The sequence below is a fragment of the Bombus huntii genome, unplaced genomic scaffold (genome assembly GCF_024542735.1).
Source record: "Bombus huntii isolate Logan2020A unplaced genomic scaffold, iyBomHunt1.1 ctg00000212.1, whole genome shotgun sequence".
In the NCBI taxonomy this organism is placed as follows: domain Eukaryota; kingdom Metazoa; phylum Arthropoda; class Insecta; order Hymenoptera; family Apidae; genus Bombus; species Bombus huntii.
Window position 1 is genome coordinate 52,501 of NW_026099437.1, and position 8,697 is coordinate 61,197.

The window sequence follows — 8,697 nt, forward strand, 5'->3', positions numbered from 1 at the left end:
AATTAGCTGCGTTCTTCATCGACCCACGAGCCAAGTGATCCACCGTTCAGGGTAATCTTTTATAAATTTACAACAGTTCAATACTCAAATGTACTCTTCTCGGTTCTAGCGAAGCCGAGTTCCGTCACGTTCGACCAACGGGAATCGAACGCGCAGAAGTCGCCATAGGATTGACGACACAAAAACGTTCGAAAAAAAAAGAAAACGACGAACGCGCGAAGATACGCGCGTTCGCCGGCCGGGCGTAAAGTACATTATGATATATAACAACCATCGAGATCGAAGCTCCGTTCGTCAGGAAACGACGGGGATATATACACCCGATTCTGAATCCTCTGTACAGCACACGATCTCGCGAACGAGTAAGCACGGTGGCTAGCCCATGTTATATATGTGTTTGATTCTACTCTCTCGTCCAATTATTCAAGAAACAGCGCGCGTGCATCTCTCCATCGTTCGGGTGATAGTAAAGATTCGATGGGATTCGCGCGGCCGTCCGCCTCGAGCGGTCTTTCGTCCCAATATCCAGAAGCAGAGTTTGAAAAACTCTAGCGACGGCACGGGTGTCCGACTCACGACATCGAGGTTTCGAAGCCGGCGATCCCCTCCGAACGGATGGCGACCACGCGACCGACTGAAAGCATGAAAAATCGACGAAAGATAGAACACATCTCCGTTCGGGTGGTGTTTTTTCTTTAAAAAAAAAAAAAAACAAAAATTCGATGGGACTCGCAGCCATCGTCCTCGCGCGGTCTTTCGTCCCGATATCCAGAAGCAGAGTTTGAAAAACTCTAGCGACGGCACGGGTGTCCGACTCACGACAACGAGGATAGACAGCCGGTCCCCTCCGAACGGGTTATGCGACGATAAACTCGATGAAACTTTAGTCTCGTTCAGGTAGTGTGTGTCTTGTAAATCAAAAATTCGATGGGACACGCATCCATCGTCCTCGCGCGGTCTTTCGTCCCAACATCCAGAAGCAGAGTTTGAAAAACTCTAGCGACGGCACGGGTGTCCGACTCACGACAACGAGGATAGACAGCCGGTCCCCTCTGAACGGTATATTATATATGAGATGATAGACGACAAACTGGATGAAACTTTAAGTCTCGTTCAGGTAGTGTGTAAATCAAAAATTCGATGGGACTCGCATCCGTCGTCCTCGCGCGGTCTTTCGTCCCGATATCCAGAAGCAGAGTTTGAAAAACTCTAGCGACGGCACGGGTGTCCGACTCACGACAACGAGGAAAGACAGCCGGTCCCCTCTGAACGGTATATTATATGAAACTTTAAGTCTCGTTCAGGTAGTGTGTAAGTCAAAAATTCGATGGGACTCGCATCCGTCGTCCTCGCGCGGTCTTTCGTCCCGATATCCAGAAGCAGAGTTTGAAAAACTCTAGCGACGGCACGGGTGTCCGACTCACGACAACGAGGATAGACAGCCGGTCCCCTCTGAACGGTATATTATATATGCGATGATAGACGACAAACTGGATGAAACTTTAAGTCTCGTTCAGGTAGTGTGTAAATAAAAAATTCGATGGGACTCGCATCCGTCGTCCTCGCGCGGTCTTTCGTCCCGATATCCAGAAGCAGAGTTTGAAAAACTCTAGCGACGGCACGGGTGTCCGACTCACGACAACGAGGAAAGACAGCCGGTCCCCTCTGAACGGTATATTATATGAAACTTTAAGTCTCGTTCAGGTAGTGTGTAAGTCAAAAATTCGATGGGACTCGCATCCGTCGTCCTCGCGCGGTCTTTCGTCCCGATATCCAGAAGCAGAGTTTGAAAAACTCTAGCGACGGCACGGGTGTCCGACTCACGACAACGAGGATAGACAGCCGGTCCCCTCTGAACGGTATATAATATGAAACTTTAAGTCTCGTTCAGGTAGTGTGTAAGTCAAAAATTCGATGGGACTCGCATCCGTCGTCCTCGCGCGGTCTTTCGTCCCGATATCCAGAAGCAGAGTTTGAAAAACTCTAGCGACGGCACGGGTGTCCGACTCACGACAACGAGGATAGACAGCCGGTCCCCTCTGAACGGTATATAATATACATTATGCGACGGTAGACGATCAACTAGACGAAACTTTAGTCTCGTTCAGGTGGTGTAAAAAAAATTCGATGGGATACGCACGCACGGCTGTCGTCGTCCTCGAGCGGTCTTTCGTCCCAATATCCAGAAGCAGAGTTTGAAAAACTCTAGCGACGGCACGGGTGTCCGACTCACGACATCGAGGCTTCGAAGCCGGCGGCGTTCCCCTCTGAACGAACTTCGGCTAGACTAGTTACGAATCGTTGCTACACATCGTCTTCATCGTCGTCGTCGTCGACATCGACATCATCATCATATCATCATCATCATCATCATCATCGGTCATCGTCGCATAGCGGGCCAACATCCACGCGATGCGTCTTCGTTCTAGGTTACCCGATCCACGAGTATGTTACACGTGGTTTCGTTATTTCGAACGAAACGACATACGAAGAGCACACGCCCTTTGGGTAGGAAGCACGTTTCGAGAACGACGAGAGTTTCGATGAAAGAGACGAGAGAAGTCGACGCAGAAGGTATCCATGGATCTTCGAAGAGAACCTTCGAAGATGTATATCGGTATCCTTTCGCTCTGCGCGACTCGCTACAAGTTCTTTCGCTCTCGTCGACTCGTTCTAGACGCTTCGTTCGATCCCAAAGAGGAGTCTTCGATATGTCCCGTTGCTAGGAGGAGAACAAACGCAACACAGACCACGAAACATAGAAGAGAATAGGCGAGCATGATCACTCCGACACGAGGCACTTTAGAGATTTTCTTATTAGTTTGCATGGACTTTTATATTTCGTTTGTACGGTTTCCACGATGCAAATACGAAATACGAGATCGTGACGGCGGGTCTTTCTGTGTACGGCCTCTCGCAGGCGCCACGACTGCATTTCTCTTTACACCTGGTTTCCATCGTAATTTTTTCGTTTGATATCGAGCCTTAACTTTTGTTGGCTCTTTCGAAGCTAGAGTTCCCTTTTATTAGAATTTCATATATATATATATATTATATGTTATATGTTTTATTCGGAGACGGCGGGTCTTTCTGTTTACGACCTCACGCAGGCGCCTCGAATAAGTTTCATTCGCATTTCGTTTTTATACTTGTATATATATATCTCTTCATCCCGATGATCGAGAGAGAGTGCCACCTTCTCTTCGTATAATTCCGTAGCTGGAGGGTCGTCTCCTCCTTAAGAATATTTCTATTCGTGCCAACGGAGGTTGCCAAGCTCCCTGGCGTTTTCGTTTGTTAAAGTATATAGCTTGTTAATACGTCGTATATACTTTCGTCGATACAGGAGGAGTACGGCTCCTTACCGACCATTGTGATATATATTTCATAGTTTTTATATGTGTTCAAGTCAAATTCTTTTGGTATCGTATCGTTAATGATCCTTCCGCAGGTTCACCTACGGAAACCTTGTTACGACTTTTACTTCCTCTAAATGATCAAGTTTGGTCATCTTCCCGGTAACATCGGCAATGCTTATCACATTGGCCGCGCACCAGTCCGAAGACCTCACTAAATCATTCAATCGGTAGTAGCGACGGGCGGTGTGTACAAAGGGCAGGGACGTAATCAACGCGAGCTTATGACTCGCGCTTACTGGGAATTCCTCGTTCATGGGGAATAATTGCAAGCCCCAATCCCTAGCACGAAGGAGGTTCAGCGGGTTACCCGGGCCTTTCGGCCAGGGAAAACACGCTGATTCCTTCAGTGTAGCGCGCGTGCGGCCCAGAACATCTAAGGGCATCACAGACCTGTTATTGCTCAATCTCGTGCGGCTAGAAGCCGCCTGTTCCTCTAAGAAGATTTGTTTGTACGTTGGTAGTAAAAACCCACCGACCGAAGCCGGGGGCCTTCGAGATACCATAAGTTACGTCTATTTAGCAGGCTAGAGTCTCGTTCGTTATCGGAATTAACCAGACAAATCGCTCCACCAACTAAGAACGGCCATGCACCACCACCCACCGAATCAAGAAAGAGCTATCAATCTGTCAATCCTTCCGGTGTCCGGGCCTGGTGAGGTTTCCCGTGTTGAGTCAAATTAAGCCGCAGGCTCCACTCCTGGTGGTGCCCTTCCGTCAATTCCTTTAAGTTTCAGCTTTGCAACCATACTTCCCCCGGAACCCAAAAGCTTTGGTTTCCCGGAAGCTGCCCGCCGAGTCATCGGAGGAACTTCGGCGGATCGCTGGCTGGCATCGTTTATGGTTAGAACTAGGGCGGTATCTGATCGCCTTCGAACCTCTAACTTTCGTTCTTGATTAATGAAAACATTTTTGGCAAATGCTTTCGCTTCTGTCCGTCTTGCGACGATCCAAGAATTTCACCTCTAACGTCGCAATACGAATGCCCCCATCTGTCCCTATTAATCATTACCTCGGGGCTCCGAAAACCAACAAAATAGAACCGAGGTCCTATTCCATTATTCCATGCACACAGTATTCAGGCGAAGGTAGCCTGCTTTAAGCACTCTAATTTGTTCAAAGTAAACGTATCGGCCCACCTCGACACTCAGTGAAGAGCACCGCGATGGGATATTAGTTGGACCGCCCGCGAGGAGCTAAGCCCACCGATAGGACGTACCACATAATGCCAGTTAAACACCGCGAGCGGTGAACCGACACTGTGACACACAGATTCAACTACGAGCTTTTTAACCGCAACAACTTTAATATACGCTATTGGAGCTGGAATTACCGCGGCTGCTGGCACCAGACTTGCCCTCCAATTGGTCCTCGTTAAAGGATTTAAAGTGTACTCATTCCGATTACGGGGCCTCGGATGAGTCCCGTATCGTTATTTTTCGTCACTACCTCCCCGTGCCGGGAGTGGGTAATTTGCGCGCCTGCTGCCTTCCTTGGATGTGGTAGCTGTTTCTCAGGCTCCCTCTCCGGAATCGAACCCTGATTCCCCGTTACCCGTTACAACCATGGTAGGCGCAGAACCTACCATCGACAGTTGATAAGGCAGACATTTGAAAGATGCGTCGCCGGTGCTAGATGACCATGCGATCAGCACAAAGTTATTCAGAGTCACCAAAACAAACGATGGACGGACAGACGAGCCATCCGCCACCGATTGGTTTTGATCTAATAAAAGCATTCCTACCATCTCTGGTCGGAATCTGTTTGCATGTATTAGCTCTAGAATTACCACAGTTATCCAAGTAAATGTAGGTATGATCTAAGAAACCATAACTGATTTAATGAGCCATTCGCGGTTTCACCTTAATGCGGCATGTACTGAGACATGCATGGCTTAATCTTTGAGACAAGCATATGACTACTGGCAGGATCAACCAGGGATCTTATTCGTATAACAATTCTTATAAATTTCGTTTAAGTTCTCTTCGTGTCGTAGGTGGGACGTAAGCACCGTACGACGAGACTTTTCGTTCTTAAGATAGATATATTATAAAATATATCTCCTAGCGACGTTCGAGATACACCCATAGTTCAGTAATAATCTTCGAACGCCGCTCGCAGCCACTTTGTAATTCTCAACTCCACCTCCTCTCTTCTCTCTCTCTCTTTCTCATAGTCTTATATAAAATGTTTAGAATCGTACTTCTAAAGGAACATTTCCATAATGCTGTCTTCGTGTAAAAAGACTTATTAGAATATCTTAGCGGTAAAGCACGTATACGCACCTCACGCTGAACGAACAAGCGCGTATCCCAGTGCGTCGCGCTGGACATACCGTAAGAATATTCTTTCAATCGGTAGAACATTTTCGGCAGAAGACATACTACGCAAAGATAGTACGCTCCTACCGCCTCATCGGATACTTCTGCGAAAGCAGAAGTTTTTATAGAAAGCAGACGGTTATACTCTTTTGAATGAATCGATGCTCAGTTAGTACAAGCACACACGCATCTAACAATTTTTGTTAGAATACGTACACACAGGTCACCAGCTTCCCGACTCAGGGGAACCTTGCCACGATATTTGGTCATTACGTCCAGGGACAGCGACCCGCGGCGCAGCAGTGTAGAGAAAAAACCAGAACGAGAACGGAGGAACAGTCGAGAAATAGCGTAAAATACACTAAGACTCGAGGAGCGGTGACTGAATTCTCAACCGAGGCCGTAGAATAGCCACGCGCTCAACGCTGTTCCGACCGAACCGTCCGGCTCGACGTCTCTCTTATAGATACGAAAGCGCCAGCCGGAAGGCCGGCGCGGCCGGGCTAGCGGCCGCGCGCTTACGGTGCAAAACCTCCGTAGCAACGTACCGTTCGGAAGGGACGCTGGAACTTAGTCTCGCGAACGCTCGATCACTACTATACAAAGCCAATATCCAACCATCGAAATACATTACCAGACGTTTTATTAACATAATAGAAATGCATTTTTACCAAAAAATTAATTTTTTTTTTCACCGAAAAATTGCATCAGTAAACATACTCTTTTATCGAATACGGACAAAAAATAAGTTTATAATCAATTACAATACGTTAAAATAAGTAGAAATATGCAAAAAAATATATACCTTGTAACGTTAATTAACGAAAAAATTAGAAAAATATCCCAGTCGTGTCAGTTCGACGAACGCTAATTTTTTGAAAAAATCGATAAAAATGTTTAATCCCGACGTATTTAATAGAGATAGAACGATTCCCGTAAAAAATTTATACCTTGTAACGCTTTTTAACGAATAAACTCGAAAAAACTTTTTCGCGCTCGGAATTTTTTCTAAGTCCCAACGTACCGGCTCGGAATTTTTCTATGTTCCAACGACCGGTCGTGTCGGTCCAAACGTTTTTATATCCGTCTGCCGACGATATAAACGCTTAATCCCGACGTATTTTATCGAGTTATAACGATTTCTTGAAAAATATTCGTACGTTATAACGCTTTTTAACGAATTAATCGAAAAAGAGTGTTCGGTCCGAAAATTTTCTAAGTACGAACGACCGGCCGCATAGGTCCGTTTTTAAAAATCGTTCTCGGACGGAAATAAACCATTAATCCCGACGTATTTCGTCGAGTTACGTCGATTTATGCAAAAAAATTCATACCTTGTAACGCTTTTTAACGAATAAACTCGAAAAAACTTTTTCGCCCTCGGAATTTTTCTAAGTCCCAACGTACCGGCTCGGAATTTTTCTATGTTCCAACGACCGGTCGTGTCGGTCCAAACGTTTTTATATCCGTCTGCCGACGATATAAACGCTTAATCCCGACGTATTTTATCGAGTTATAACGATTTCTTGAAAAATATTCGTACGTTATAACGCTTTTTAACGAATTAATCGAAAAAGAGTGTTCGGTCCGAAAATTTTTCTAAGTACGAACGACCGGCCGCATAGGTCCGTTTTTAAAAATCGTTCTCGGACGGAAATAAACCATTAATCCCGACGTATTTCGTCGAGTTACGTCGATTTATGCAAAAAAATTCATACCTTGTAACGCTTTTTAACGAATAAACTCGAAAAAACTTTTTCGCGCTCGGAATTTTTCTAAGTCCCAACGTACCGGCTCGGAATTTTTTCTATGTTCCAACGACCGGTCGTGTCGGTCCAAACGTTTTTATATCCGTCTGCCGACGATATAAACGCTTAATCCCGACGTATTTTATCGAGTTATAACGATTTCTTGTAAAATATTCATACCTTCTAACACTTTTTAACGAGTTATTTGGAGGGGATCTTTCGGCCTTTTCGTAGCAGTGCGAAAAAATTCTAAGTTCCAACGTCCCGGTCACGTTGGTCCGGAGGATGAAATTTTTTAAAAAAATAAAGTGAAATTGTTACGTTCGACTAGATTTCGTCGATACGTAACGATTTCACGCAAAATTTCGATACGTTATAACGCTTTTTAGCGAGTTATTTCGAGTTGAACTTTCGGTACTTTCGTAACGGGGCGAAAAAATTCTAAGTTCCAACGTCCCGGTCACGTTGGTCCGGAGGATGAAATTTTTTAAAAAAATAAAGTGAAATCGTTACGTTCGACTAGATTTCGTCGATACGTAACGATTTCACGCAAAATTTCGATACGTTATAACGCTTTTTGGCGAGTTATTTCGAGTTGAACTTTCGGTACTTTCGTAACGGGGCGAAAAAATTCTAAGTTCCAACGTCCCGGTCACGTTGGTCCGGAGGATGAAATTTTTTAAAAAAATAAAGTGAAATCGTTACGTTCGACTAGATTTCGTCGATACGTAACGATTTCACGCAAAATTTCGATACGTTATAACGCTTTTTGGCGAGTTATTTCGAGTTGAACTTTCGGTACTTTCGTAACGGGGCGAAAAAATTCTAAGTTCCAACGTCCCCGGTCACGTTGGTCCGGAGGACGAAATTTTTTAAAAAAATAAAGTGAAATCGCTACTTTCGACTAGATTTCGTCGATACGTAACGATTTCACGCAAAATTTCGATACGTTATAACGCTTTTTGGCGAGTTATTTCGAGTTGAACTTTCGGTACTTTCGTAACGGGGCGAAAAAATTCTAAGTTCCAACGTCCCGGTCAGGTTGGTCCGGAGGACGAAATTTTTTAAAAAAATAAAGTGAAATCGCTACTTTCGACTAGATTTCGTCGAAACGTAACGATTTCACGCAAAATTTCGATACGTTATAACGCTTTTTGGCGAGTTATTTCGAGTTGAACTTTCGGCCTTTTCGTAGCGGTGCGAAAAAATTCT

The 8,697-nt window shown here is 45.2% G+C and overlaps 2 non-coding genes across 2 annotated transcripts in view; both read right to left on the bottom strand.

Moving 5' to 3' along the window:
- LOC126877672 (5.8S ribosomal RNA) overlaps nt 1–54 on the bottom strand; it is a 155-nt gene extending 101 nt beyond the window's left edge. Inside the window, exon 1 of the ribosomal RNA XR_007695238.1 lies at nt 1–54. This exon is cut by the window's left edge and continues 101 nt beyond it. This is a non-coding gene — a ribosomal RNA (5.8S ribosomal RNA).
- Nucleotides 55–3,434: 3,380 nt separating this feature from the next.
- LOC126877667 (small subunit ribosomal RNA) lies at nt 3,435–5,357 on the bottom strand. The gene has a single exon (XR_007695235.1). It is a non-coding gene; the product is annotated as a small subunit ribosomal RNA (ribosomal RNA).
- Nucleotides 5,358–8,697: the final 3,340 nt, after the last annotated feature.